Raw genomic sequence first — 13,121 nt, 5'->3', positions numbered from 1 at the left:
TATATCATTGAAAATCAATTTTCTCTTGGGTGGAATTCATAGGGATTGCGTTGCGAAAGCGCATATATAATACCACTTTCTGGCGAAGTTCCTCTCACGGTCCGGGGGTCACCGAGACCAGGTAGTCACCGAGGGGACCACGTAACACAAACAAGAAAGATGTCATGCAGAGCACAATACTTGCAAAATCCATCCCCACACTCCACCCACTGACCCCTCCACACAAATTTTTTTGCCATGGAGACATAAAATTATTCATTTCATAAAGATTAAAATTGACGATCTTAATCATAGTTTGGGTCAATCTGATAAAAATCAATTATTTTTCAGGTGAAAATTGATTATTTTAGATGTTTGACCTTGAATTGACCTTTGACCTTTTGACTTCAAAAATAGTTGGTTTACAAATTCAGTGACAATATGCAAATGCCGTTCAACTTTCAAGTGAATTGTTCGAAAAATGACGGGATTTATAAATTTGACCTCAAGATGACCTTTGACCTCAAATTCAATAGACTTCTCAGTTGCGATTAAGTCTACAACTCAGTAAAGCTTCATGACGATCAGTTTAGAATTGCGACCTGTGGATGTGTGACAAAACAGGCAAACAGACAGAATAGCAAAGCCTACCGATCAATACACTTGATAAATATTATTTAAGGTGCAGTTTAGGAATTTGCATATTGGGTCACTTTAAGGTGCAACAATTTACAAGGTGCAGTGCCCTTGTAGGTTGGGCGAGGTAGCGAACGAAACACCCTACCTTCAAAGCAGCATGCCGACGACTTAAGAGTTGGGCCGAGGACCAAACAGCCTAGACATCTCACAGGCCACCCAAGCTATTCTGTCTAGCTCGCCCATAATCCGTGTGCAGTTTTTCATCGCCAATGCATGGTACACAAAGAGCTTCTCTGCCATGCTGAAATCTCACTACATGTGCTTACTGGGTCATCCAGGATATAAAGAAAAACAAAATATCAGAAACATTTCTGAGCAAAGAAAGATGCGATAGGAGGAAAAAAAACCCAAACACTAGAAAGAGTCTGAAAAAGCAAAACCCATCCCGTCCGTTTGTATTCAGACGTCTTCTTCTTCCATCTACTTAAAATAAGGAAAAAAGTTTAAAGTATACAAAATGAAAATTGATATTTTTATATAGCCTTGACCTTTGAGCTTTAGATCTAAAAAAATAAAATAATAATCAGCTTCTAGCTTTTGATGAACCAATTCAGTGACCCAATATGCAAATGCTTTACATTTCAGGTCACTCGGGTGCAAAATTGGCAAATTTTAAGCAACCTTGCCCTTTGCGCTTTAGATCTAACAAAAAAAATTCAGCTTCTAGCTTTTGATTGGTGAACCCATTCAGTGACCCAATATGCAAATTCCTAAAATTTTAGGTCAATCCGATGAAAAATGATCATTTTATGTGACGCTGACCTTTGATCTTTTGACCAAGTTTTAAATTTGTTTTGTCTGCATTGTCATAATAAAGCTTTGGTGAAATTTTCATGTCAATAGCTCAAATGGTAAAAAGCTTACGGCCTAGACAGACACAGACAGATAGATAGAAGTGATTGCAAAACCCCGTCTCCTGCAGTGCAGAGGACGGGATAATCAGCATTACTTCATAGCACCTCAACTGAAGGAGTAATCAAACAATACTTTGTTCAGGTAAAAGAAAAGAGAAAAGCCATCGCCATTGCAAACCATTTCAGATACGCTAAAGTCCCTCGCGACGGCAATCCACCTGTGACATGACAAAGGAACCGAGAGTCCCTGGATGCGATGCGGTGTATCGAACTGCACAGTAACATACATGTACAGTACCATGAACCAATTAGGCTGAGTGTGAATGAAATGGATAGACAAGATATAACAAATGCATAAACAGCTTAAATGTATCATCGGTCTCATATTTGGGATCTACTGAAAACTGAACTTTAAAGTTGTATTTCGATTGTTACAGCAACTTTCCTTTGGATATAACTGATAAGACTGGAGGTGACATGAACATGTTACGTTATTGATCCCATTTCCATTTGTAGCCATTTTTACATGGAAGGAGCAGAGTGACCGTTTGAAAAACACACCTCATGGATCCGTTTGCAGTGGTTGTTCAAATATGAGAAAAAGGGAAAAAAATGTGCAAGCTAGCATTTGTTTTCAAAAGTTGGGTTAATCCTACTATATTAAATAAGGCAATTTTATGTATGTTTGTATGTATGTACATCTGAAAATCGTAGAAAAGAACAGGGCTGGTCCGATCTCCATGAAATTTCGCATACGTGTTGGTAGTATCCATGGTCATGTCATGGGTACAAGGAACACCTCCTCCCACCTTAGGGGTGGAGGGTGGAGGTGACCTGCCAATTCTCCCAAAGGGAGAGGGTATTTCCAGTGTTCTAAATAAGAGAAGGTTAAAAACAGTATTTAAAAAAATGATTGAAACAGGCCTGCATCCAATAATGTCTCATTACTGTGATTGAGAGCAACCGTTTCAGAACTGATTTGTGAAGAGACCCCTCTGAGTATCGTCTGCAACACAAGTTTTGTATGGAATAACAAGGAACTCTGGCATAGGAGGAGGCAATTTGGCCCATCAGGCCTGCACTACACCACCGAGTGCCATTCTAGATACTGGTTGCGATTTAAAATATATTTTTAAAACTTCGCACATTTCGATTTCTTCACCCGTGTACACGGTTATTTCAGCTCCGTGAAAACTTCTTCGAAAACTAAGTGTATAGCATTATATCTGACTTGTCTAACTATTTTCATTTGTTCCCCATGCACAATCAATCGCATAGTGAATCCGATGCCTCGACTTATTGAACAAACGTACTTGGTCATGTGGTATCGCTCAATATTGCATTTGTTTAGGTCCTGGTAGGCTTCGTGTCGGTGAGTCTTGAGTATTCCTTCCTTCTTTCCCAAGTTTCTTCCCCTCCCACTCATCCCTTATCCTCCTCCCTTTTTCAACACAAAACTTTTCAAAAAACGAAAAGAAAAGACAAAAAGAGATTCCAATTCTGAAAAGCTTCCAATTCAAAAGACGGAGACTCTTCCATGGACCTTGATCTTGTATTTAAAATAAAATTGCTTCACTTATGTTTGGATAAAATATGAATGAAAATGCAATTTGGGTTGCATCATCGAAGCAGCAAGCACTTCCCACCAGGAATAAATTTATCAACGTCATTTGTAATAACCTATCATCACAAGGGGCAGAAATAATATATATATATATAAACAAGATTGGGAATTTAACCATCCTCTACGGTGAACAAATGTGCTTTAATTTAGGAGGCACTTGCTTAAACCACATTGCCAAATACTATAGGTTTGGGAGGGAAATCCATATCCTTAGCAGAAAATCAATGTGCACACAAATTTATCGGTAACCTTTGAACCTTTCTTGTATGTGTGAGTCCATTTTATTGGCGAGACCAGCATGTTATTGAGAAAAATAGAGTCTGACTTTTCGGTCCTTTTGCGCTTTAGAGTCCAAAGTATCGTTTTCTACCACTTATACTATCGGTCTGAACATGTTCTTCCGATAACATTTTAATGTTTGCAAATTGGCATCGTTACAAAATTATACACCTTTGTACAAAATTTGGTAAAAATCACTTCAATGGTTCACAAGTCATCGCGATAACAAAAATTGATCACGGACGGACAGACGGACAATCCAAAAACAAAATGCCTTCAGTGGCGCAGGCATAAAAAAAAGAAATCATAATTTCCCACTTTATAGTTTTTAGCAGAATGGATTATATTTATGCATTTTCTGATTTTCAGCCTCTAAAAAGGACAGCATTGGATATCCATTTTTAAAGCAGATGACAAACAAAAAGATAGTTATTTAATTTTATATTCAGATAGTTCACAAAATTCCATGATAGCAAACAAAGGCCAAATACAGGAGAAGACTTGACCCACAGTCATTCAAGATAAGATTCTGTAAAGAGGGAAGGGAATACGAGTCAAACACCGGCCGTCATTCCATCCGTCAATACTTCCATCTACATTAATAACAGACTCAAAAATGATCTGGATTAAGTACCGCAGCTTTATTTATTTTCTTGTTCTCCACTTCCTGAATGTTGATTTTCTTTTCAAGTTCCTCAGGTTGTTTAAAAAGTAAGTCTAAAGTAACTGAGCTTAATCAGACTGCTTGTTAACATTAAATTGCGGAGTTTTTTGTGTTGTCATTCCTGTGGCTAATTTTTAAATTGAGTTCAAGTAATTTGGAATCAACAAGTAAATAAAGAAGAGTTGTGCAACAACCATTTGAAAATGGAGGATATGATGTCAGTGGGTGAAGAATATCTCAGAGGTAAAACGTTAGCCCATTCGGTGGTGGTGGACAGTACACTTCCCGGAAGAAGTGAACAGAACAACAAACTGAGGAAGATGGTTCCACATATGAAAAGAGGGGAGGAATGATTTAGGATTAAACTTTGTAAACTATCAATGTAAGGGTTCGAACACAACACATATGCAACCTGGGGAGGCATGCGTGGGATGGAAAAGAAGCAATGCAAGTAGTATTTTGTAGGAGATCCAGGCTGAGATTGATTGACAGTGAGTGTAGTGTGGGTAAAGGCATGCGTGTTAGATTAAAACGTTGTTAGGCATATAAGCAAAGTGCAGCATAGTAAAATGGGCAGTTGGTGAACCAGGGGCATAGACATAGATGGCATACATTTTAGGGAATGGTTAATATTTACAGCATCAGGGGTGAAATATAAAAATGGCGTTTGTGAAGTGCTATAAATTGCTGTTGGGGGGGGGGGGGGGAGGGTGGGTGGGTGGGTGGAGGGGGTTGGGGGGTTGGAAAGGAGGGAGGAGGAGGAGCAGGAGTGAGCGCCGAGATGTGTCAGGGCCGAGCTCCGCAAGGCAGCGGTGGGGCTGGGGCGGGCTCTGCGAGGAAGCGGTGAGGTGGGGGCAAGCTCTGCGAGGGAATGGTGGGAAGGGGTCGGGGGCCGTGAGAGAGCGGTGGGAGGGGCTAGGCACCACGAGGGGCCGGTGGGGCTGGGCAGGGACCGAGTGAGTGGTGGGGAGGGGCAGGGTGCTGTGAGGTAGTGGTGGGTAGGGTGTGGCGGGCTCGGGGACCACAAGGGAGCAGGTCCGGGGACTGCAAGGGAGCAGTGGGGAGGGGCCGGATGCTTATGCGGTAGCAGAGCTACCCTCCCCCCCCCCCAAGAGCTGGGCACTGCGAAGGAGCATTGGGGCGGGGGGCAGGCACCATGTGGAAGCATTGGGGCGAATCAGAGCACCGTGAGGAAGCATTGGGGCGAGGCAGGGCACCGTGAGGAAGCATTGTGGCATGGCAGGGCACCGCGAGGATCCGGTGGGGCTGGGTGGGAACCGAAGGAGCGGTTTGGAGGGGCGAGGCACTGAGGAAGTGGTGGAGAGGGTCGGGGAACCACGAGGGAGTGGGCAGGGGAATGAGAGGGAGAGGTGGGGCGGGCTCGCGGACCACAAACGAGCAGGACTGGGGACAGCAAGGGAGCGGTGGGGAGAGGCCGGGTGCTATATGGGAGCAGAGTTGGGCGCGGTAAAGGAGCATTGGGGCAGGGCGGGGTACCGCCAAGAAGCATTGGGGTGGGGCAGGGCACCATTGGGGCGGGGCAGGGCACCATTGGGGCGGTTAATATACATCAATAGCAATATATATTAACCTACATTTTGAAACATAAGTGATGCATGCAGTAACATTTTGCATATAGTAAACAGAATTAAAAAAAATTCAGAGCAAAAGGAGTGGATGCAAAAATGTGGGCAGAGCCCAACGAGACAGTGCATAGAAAAGTTTGCATTGGGAATAGAGTATGGGTTTGAAGGACTTTTCAGCAGGAAGATGAAAGAAAGTTACAAAGGGACACGTCACAAAAAATACCACTGGTGGTAGAAGTCGACACAGAAGGAGGAATTAAAATTATTTTCTGCCAACACAAATTTAAATACTATGTTATGATGGAGGAGCTTGAAATGGAGTCGACAGACAGGACTCTGGTATTGTTCCAATGAATGATACTTGATTTAATGAGGAGAGTAATTAGAAGAGAAGACTATGGGGATACAAGATTTACACATGTAACAAATGAATGAATGAATGAATTCACACATGTAACAAGAAAGCAAAATATAAAATAAATAGAAGAATGCAAAGCATTCTGGGTAAAATACTATAATATTATTAGAAAATGATTATATTGGACAGGGAACTGATTTGGAGCATTCTTATTTAGTTTAGGGCTGGTAAGGTACTTATAGGATTCAGTAGTAGGGCTCCTGGATTGAGGGAAGAGCAAAATTGGAAGCTCAAAGTAGAAATGAAAATCATATTACCTTTTCCTACTGCTGCATCCAACTGCACCGAATGCTTAAGCTCCAGATCCAACAACAATCTCCAGAACCTTATCCTGTGTTCCACACTCCAAAATTCTGTTATCATATGTTATCATATAGTTCCTATTGCTATGATTCCTGCTAATGTGAGGCCAGTACCATTGGCATGTTGGAGTAGCAGTGACGTAGCACAAACAAAATGACACTAGTTTTAATTGTTGTCCGATATGCAGTAGAAGTGATATAGCTTCTCCAACATGTTTAAAAATAATTCAAAACAAAATAAAATAAAACAATAAAAATATTGTATAAATAAATAATGAATAAAAATAAATGAACAATAAGTTCAAATTATCCATCCATAAAAAAGTTATATTTATTTATTTAATCAAAATAATTCCCATAAATTCCTAATTTTGAAAATTTGAATGATCTCTGGCATGTATCTTTGAGGTGGCATGAGAACACCTATGCAGATGTTATGATTATCAACAAAAGTCCAGGTCATTCAAGGAACCCTCATGGAGATGTTTGATAGGAGAAGGTGTAATACAAAGTCATTGTACAATATGTTGGAAATACAACTGGCAACTGTAATGATTCACTGTGGTGTTTGGCTGTTATAAAGGTGCGCCTATCTCTTCCTGTCTTTTCAAATCCGTGAACAGCCAATCAATGACGTCCAGATTTTGAGCGAGCGTACCTGTACAGGAATAATCACCAAATAATTCTCAATTTTTCTCGTCGGGAGTGAATCACTCAGAGGGGAGTACTGGGGTGGGTCTTGAACAAAGGCACAATGGGTCAAAGAGCTTTTCTCCATGTCTGATTCATTGTATTCCATCCATGGTGTTGACTTATTAGGTCCCGGCTGGAATCTCGGTTTAATAACGCCACCGCATCCGACGCCAAGCAATTCCACTTCCCATATTGCATTTCACACCTAACTGCTCCTCCTGCACCGCTTCCATTCTGTCTACTCTTCAAGCAATATGTTCATTTGTCATTTCAGAAACGTACACGGTTCTCCTGCGGAAAGATCCATCTTCGATCATTCCATGTGGATTTTTGTGCAGCCATCAATAATCCTGACTGTTATTCATATTTTGGACTAGGTATCTGCCAGCTCTTTAAGGGCCATCTGGTTTAAACTCTAGGGATCTCCATGACCCCTGAACCTAAAAAAAACTATGGGCAAATTGCTGGTGCTTTGGAATTTGTGCATTTTCATCGAATTTCAAATACAAATCTGAAACAAAAATGGAACAAACTCATTGCACAGATGTGGCAAATCTACGTGGAAGTAAAATATGAACAGATGCTCCATGTTCGTTCATTGAGGATTAAAAAAGAAAAAAAGAAAAGAACAACAAAAAAAAAAGGACATGGTTGCTAGGCAATGCACATAACAGTAGTTCAGCACTTACTAAGAGCTGCTGGAAAAATGAATTCAGGCTAAATCTCCACATCCATTACAAGCGTGTATGTTGTGAAATGATGTGTCGGTCCTTGTGCGGTGTACAATGTACGCAAACTGGTGTCATCCTCGGAGAAGGAAAGATCGGGTCGAAGAGACAGAAGGACGGACAGAGCTGCCATAAGCAAGCCCTGAAATGGAGACAGAATTTGGCAATGGTACTGAGCATTATGAATAATGCATCCGACTGTACCTTGCGCAGAAATAACCAGTTAGCTGGGCTGCTTGTAGAAATGTGCGAACGCGACGGGGAAGGATTGCAAAAGGAAGAATCTTTTGCATTACTGACACTTCAATATCCTTCATAATGCCAGACTCAGCCACTATTGGAGATTTACCTTTGGAGATACCTTTGATTTTTCAGCCACTATTGGAGATTTACCTTTGGAGATACCTTTGATTTTTCAGCCACTATTGGAGATACCTTTGATTGTACCCTTACTAAATATATAAATATGTACACATCAGAGTGACTAATATATATCAGGATGAAACAGAAAGGATGGGATATTTTTTATATTATGTTGTAACCTTTTTATTTGACATCAGAATGACTTAAAACTGGCTTAATATTGTGTATAAAATGAAATATCTATGAACCATACTCTTTATAGAGCGTTGGTGCTGCTGGGGAGGGTTATTGGCAAGGGTTATACTGGGTGGATTGCCATTGCCTTACCAGCGTTGTTTGTCCGTGCGGTATCCTTTTAAATGCTTGGCGTCAATCAAGGAAACAGCACATACCATTTCTAAAGTTTTTGGTACGACTTGGCCGTGGTTTGAACCACCGACGTCCCGGACTCGAATTGAATGCTGTAACATCACCGAGTCTGGGATAAAAGTGTGTGTGTATGTGTATGTGCGTGTGTGTGTGTGTGTGTGTGTGTGTGTGTGTGTGCAGTGCATTCAGACCCCTTCACTTTTTTCACATTTTGTTATGTTGCAGCCTTATGTTGAAATCGTTTAAATTCATTTTTTCCCTCATCAATCTACACTTAATACCCCGTAATGACAAAGAGAAAACAGGATTTTAGAAAGTTTTGCAACTTTATTAAAAAGGAAAAAACTGAAACATCACATTTACATAAGTATTCAGACCCTTTGCTATGACAGTTTAAATTTAGCCCAGGTGCCTCTTATTTCTCTTGATCATCTTTGAGATGTTTCTACACCTTGATTGGAGTCCACCTGAGGTAAATTCAATTGATTCGACATGATTTGGAAAAGCACACACCTGTCTATACAGTCACGTGAAAAAGTAAGTACACCCCATGTAAAGTTTTGACTTTTTCAACATATTTCAACATACAGCTATTTGATCTTCATTTCAACAATATTGATAGATAAAGGTGATATAATACTAGAGCTTCCAGGGAAGCAGAACTCAACTGAACTGACTGGACAACTTTATCAGCATCCAAAATTCTTGTGCTTTTCTTAAGAGCTGAAAAAAATATGCCGGCCTATGGCGGCCATTTTGTGACAGATCGGGTTGACACGCGATAGCAACCTACCTTGTGTGGTAAGAGTCTCACACACCAAGTTTGATCAAAATCCAAAAGTATTTATGGACGTTAAAGTCTTAACGTCGTTTCAGAGCTTAAAACAATATGGCGGCCTGTGGCGGCCATTTTGTGACGGATCGGGTTGGAATGCAATAGCAACCTACCTTGTGTGGTAAGGTTTAAACCTTCTAAGTTTGATCAAAATTTGTTAATATTTGTGGACGCTAGAGTGTCAACGTCGTTTTCATGACCAAAAACAAAATGGTCGCCTAAGTCCGAGATTTTTCATGGGATCAGGCTGAAATGTAATAACAACCTGGTCCTTGGGGGTAAGGATGCTGCATGGCAGGTTTGATCAGAATCGGTTGATATTTGTGGACGTTGGAGTGTTAACGTCGAAAAGTTAAGACGACAGACGACAGACGACGACGATGACGGGTTGAGTACGTGATGAACTCAACTGGACTGTAGTCCAGTTGATTTAATAACAAATATCCTGAAACATTTGCATTTTGTAGTCCATTGTATAATTTAAATAAACATAAATGCAAATTTCGCATGTGGAAAAAGTAAGTCCATCCCATGAAATGTTTTTTAAAATCTTTTTAACATATATGGACATATCAATATTTGATCTTCAATTAAACAGTATCTATAGATAAAGGTGATCCAATTGAACAAAAAACCATGAAGAATTGACTTTGCAATAATTTATTCAACAAAAAATTAACAGAGATGCCATTTCCTTCTGTGGATAAAGTAAGTACCTGGACTCATCTGTCCAGGCTCTAATAGGTGGTATTGCCCCCTTTGGCAGAAACAACCTCAAGTAGGCGTTTCTTATAACTGTCTACCAGTCTCTGACATCGACTGAGAAATTTTTGCCCACTCCTCCATGCAGAATTCTTTCAGCTGTGCGATGTTTGAGGGGTTTATTGCATGCACAGCTCGTTTCAAATCCCCCCACAACATCTCGATGGGATTTAGATCCAGGCTTTGACTTGGCCATTCCAGAACCCTCCATTTCTTTCTTTTCAGCCATTCCTTGGTGGATTTACTGGTATGTTTCGGGTCATTGTCGTGTTGCAAGGTCCACCTTCAGTTGAGCTTCAACTTTCCGACAGATGGCTTCACATTATCCTCAAGCACCCTCTGGTACAATGAAGAATTCATAGTGGATTCTATGATGTTGAGCTGCCCAGGCCCTGATGCAGCAAAGCTGCCCCAAACCATAATATTTCCACCACCATGCTTTACAGTTGGCATCAGGTTCTTGTGGTCAAATGCTGTCTTTGGTTTTCGCCAAACATGTCTTCTGGTACTGTGGCCAAATAGCTCTACCTTTGACTCATCTGTCCAGAGCACATTGTTCCAGAAGTGCTGGTCTTTGCCAAGGTGTTCTTGGCAAACTTTAGTCTTGCCCTGATGTTCTTTCTGGACAGCAAAGGTTTCCTCCTGGCACACCTCCCATGTAGATCAAATTTGTGCAGCCTCTTTCTAATGGTAGACTCGTGCACTTTGACATCAACAGTGGCAAGAGCTACCTGTAGGCCCGTCCCGGCCCAGCGCAGCGCAGCGCAGCTCGTCCCGGCCCAGCGCAGCGCGTCCCAGCGCAGCGCAGCTCGTCCCGGCGCAGCGCAGCGCAGCTCGTCCCGGCCCAGCGCAGCGCAGCTCGTCCCGGCCCAGCGCAGCGCAGCTCGTCCCGGCCCAGCGCAGCGCAGCTCGTCCCGGCCCAGCGCAGCGCAGCTCGTCCCGGCCCAGCGCAGCGCAGCTCGTCCCGGCCCAGCGCAGCGCAGCTCGTCCCGGCCCAGCGCAGCGCAGCTCGTCCCGGCCCAGCGCAGCGCAGCTCGTCCCGGCCCAGCGCAGCGCAGCTCGTCCCGGCCCAGCGCAGCGCAGCTCGTCCCGGCCCAGCGCAGCGCAGCTCGTCCCGGCCCAGCGCAGCGCAGCTCGTCCCGGCCCAGCGCAGCGCAGCTCGTCCCGGCCCAGCGCAGCGCAGCTCGTCCCGGCCCAGCGCAGCGCAGCTCGTCCCGGCCCAGCGCAGCGCATCCCAGCGCAGATCGTCCCAGCGCAGACCGTCCCAGCGCAGACCGCCGCAGCGCAGACCGCCGCAGCGCAGACCGCCGCAGCGCAGACCTTCGCAGCGCAGACCGTCGCAGCGCAGACCGTCGCAGCGCAGACCGCCGCAGCGCAGACCGTCTCAGCGCAGACCGTCTCAGCACAGACCGTCTCAGCGCAGACCGTCTCAGCGCAGACCGTCTCAGCGCAGACCGTCTCAGCGCAGACCGTCTCAGCGCAGACCGTCTCAGCGCAGACCGTCGCAGCGCAGACCGTCGCAGCGCAGACCGTCGCAGCGCAGACCGTCGCAGCGCAGACCGTCGCAGAGCAGACCGTCGCAGAGCAGACCGTCGCAGAGCAGACCGTCTCAGCGCAGACCGTCTCAGCGCAGACCGTCTCAGCGCAGACCGTCTCAGCGCAGACCGTCTCAGCGCAGACCGTCTCAGCCCAGCGCAGCGCAGATCGTCTCAGCACAGCGCAGCGCAGCACAGATCGCCTCAGCCCAGCTCGAACAGGCAGGCAGTACCTGGCCAGGAGCAGGCAGGTAGCTTATTTCACGAATAGGTCCCGAATTTCTGGTTAGTATGTCTTTATGCATTGGGGAGGGAAAGACAGGCCCTCCACTCATAAGGGACGATTGGCCAGGCAGATGCACCAGGATTGCATCCACAGTTGTTGATTCAGGGTCTTGAAGAACAGAAGACAGACCAAAGACCATTGGGATATGCACCAGGTAAAAGTCCCTTTGGAAGGGTTTGTTGACAGGGAACTTTTCAAACCCACCAATTAGGGCCTGAGGAACTTCGGGGTAGCTTGTGGGGGCGGAGTGACAAACTCGACCAATCAGAAACCCGGAAGCCCCCCCCCCCTTCACCCTCGGTGAGGGCTGGACAAAAAGGCCTTGCACACGTGCATCGGCCCTCTTTGCCGGTTTCATTCAGCACATGTGCCTTCGCTCTTGACCGGACCCGTCACAGGCTTCTGCACGTGATTCACTCTCTTGGCCGTGGACTTTGCTGGCTGTGCACGTGGACTCTAGGCAGGACCCTCTCACAGGACTCTGCACATGTGTAATACTCTCTTGCTGCACTCTGCATGTGTGCATGACTTCGACTCTTTCTACACGTGCCTGCTTGTCTGCCCGTGTTCGTGCTGGGACTCCCTGCCCTTGTTCGCACTGGGGATCGACTGTACCTGCTCGTGTTCATGCTGAAGATCGCCTTTGCCTGCCCATGTTTGTGCTGGGACTCCCTGCCCTTGTATGTGCTGGGGATCGACTTTACCTTCTCGTGTTCGTGCTGGGATTCACCCTTACTTGCTCGTGTTCGTGCTGAGGATCGACTTTGCCTGCTCGCGTTTGTGCTGGGATCGCCCTTACCTGCTTGCCTCTTCGTGTTCATGCTCATGTAAGGGACTGCCATTTGCCGACCTGGTGCTTGTTGGTGAGGTCCAGGCAAAGGTCGTCGTGAGGAGAAGCATCTGGTAAAATCGTAACCATTTTGCTAACATGACCCCAATGTTCGTTCCCCTTCCCCTCCCCCGTGGATGTGTGCTGGGCGCCCTTGTTGTGTTTATTCGTAGTAATCATCACAATATGTAAATTAAGCTAAGTTTCTGCCTCTTGTCTTTCCTATCAATAAGTTGCACTGTAAATACTTGTAAATAAATCGAATTGTTAAACATTTCCTTTCCCTCTGTCTGTGAACGTTCTTTCTTTCATTGGT

The 13,121-nt window shown here is 44.6% G+C and overlaps 1 protein-coding gene across 3 annotated transcripts in view; it reads right to left on the bottom strand.

Annotated features, from left to right (window-relative positions):
- Window positions 1–13,121, bottom strand: part of LOC144894265 (zinc finger protein ubi-d4-like) — an 81,752-nt gene that overhangs the window by 49,208 nt on the left and 19,423 nt on the right. The gene's annotated exons all lie outside the window — the stretch shown is intronic.

Source organism: Myxine glutinosa, chromosome 11 (assembly GCF_964187855.1).
Source record: "Myxine glutinosa chromosome 11, kmMyxGlut1.1, whole genome shotgun sequence".
NCBI classification, from domain to species: domain Eukaryota; kingdom Metazoa; phylum Chordata; class Myxini; order Myxiniformes; family Myxinidae; genus Myxine; species Myxine glutinosa.
Note: the sequence above shows the minus strand (reverse complement) of the source record. Positions and strands in the feature narration are given on the sequence as shown.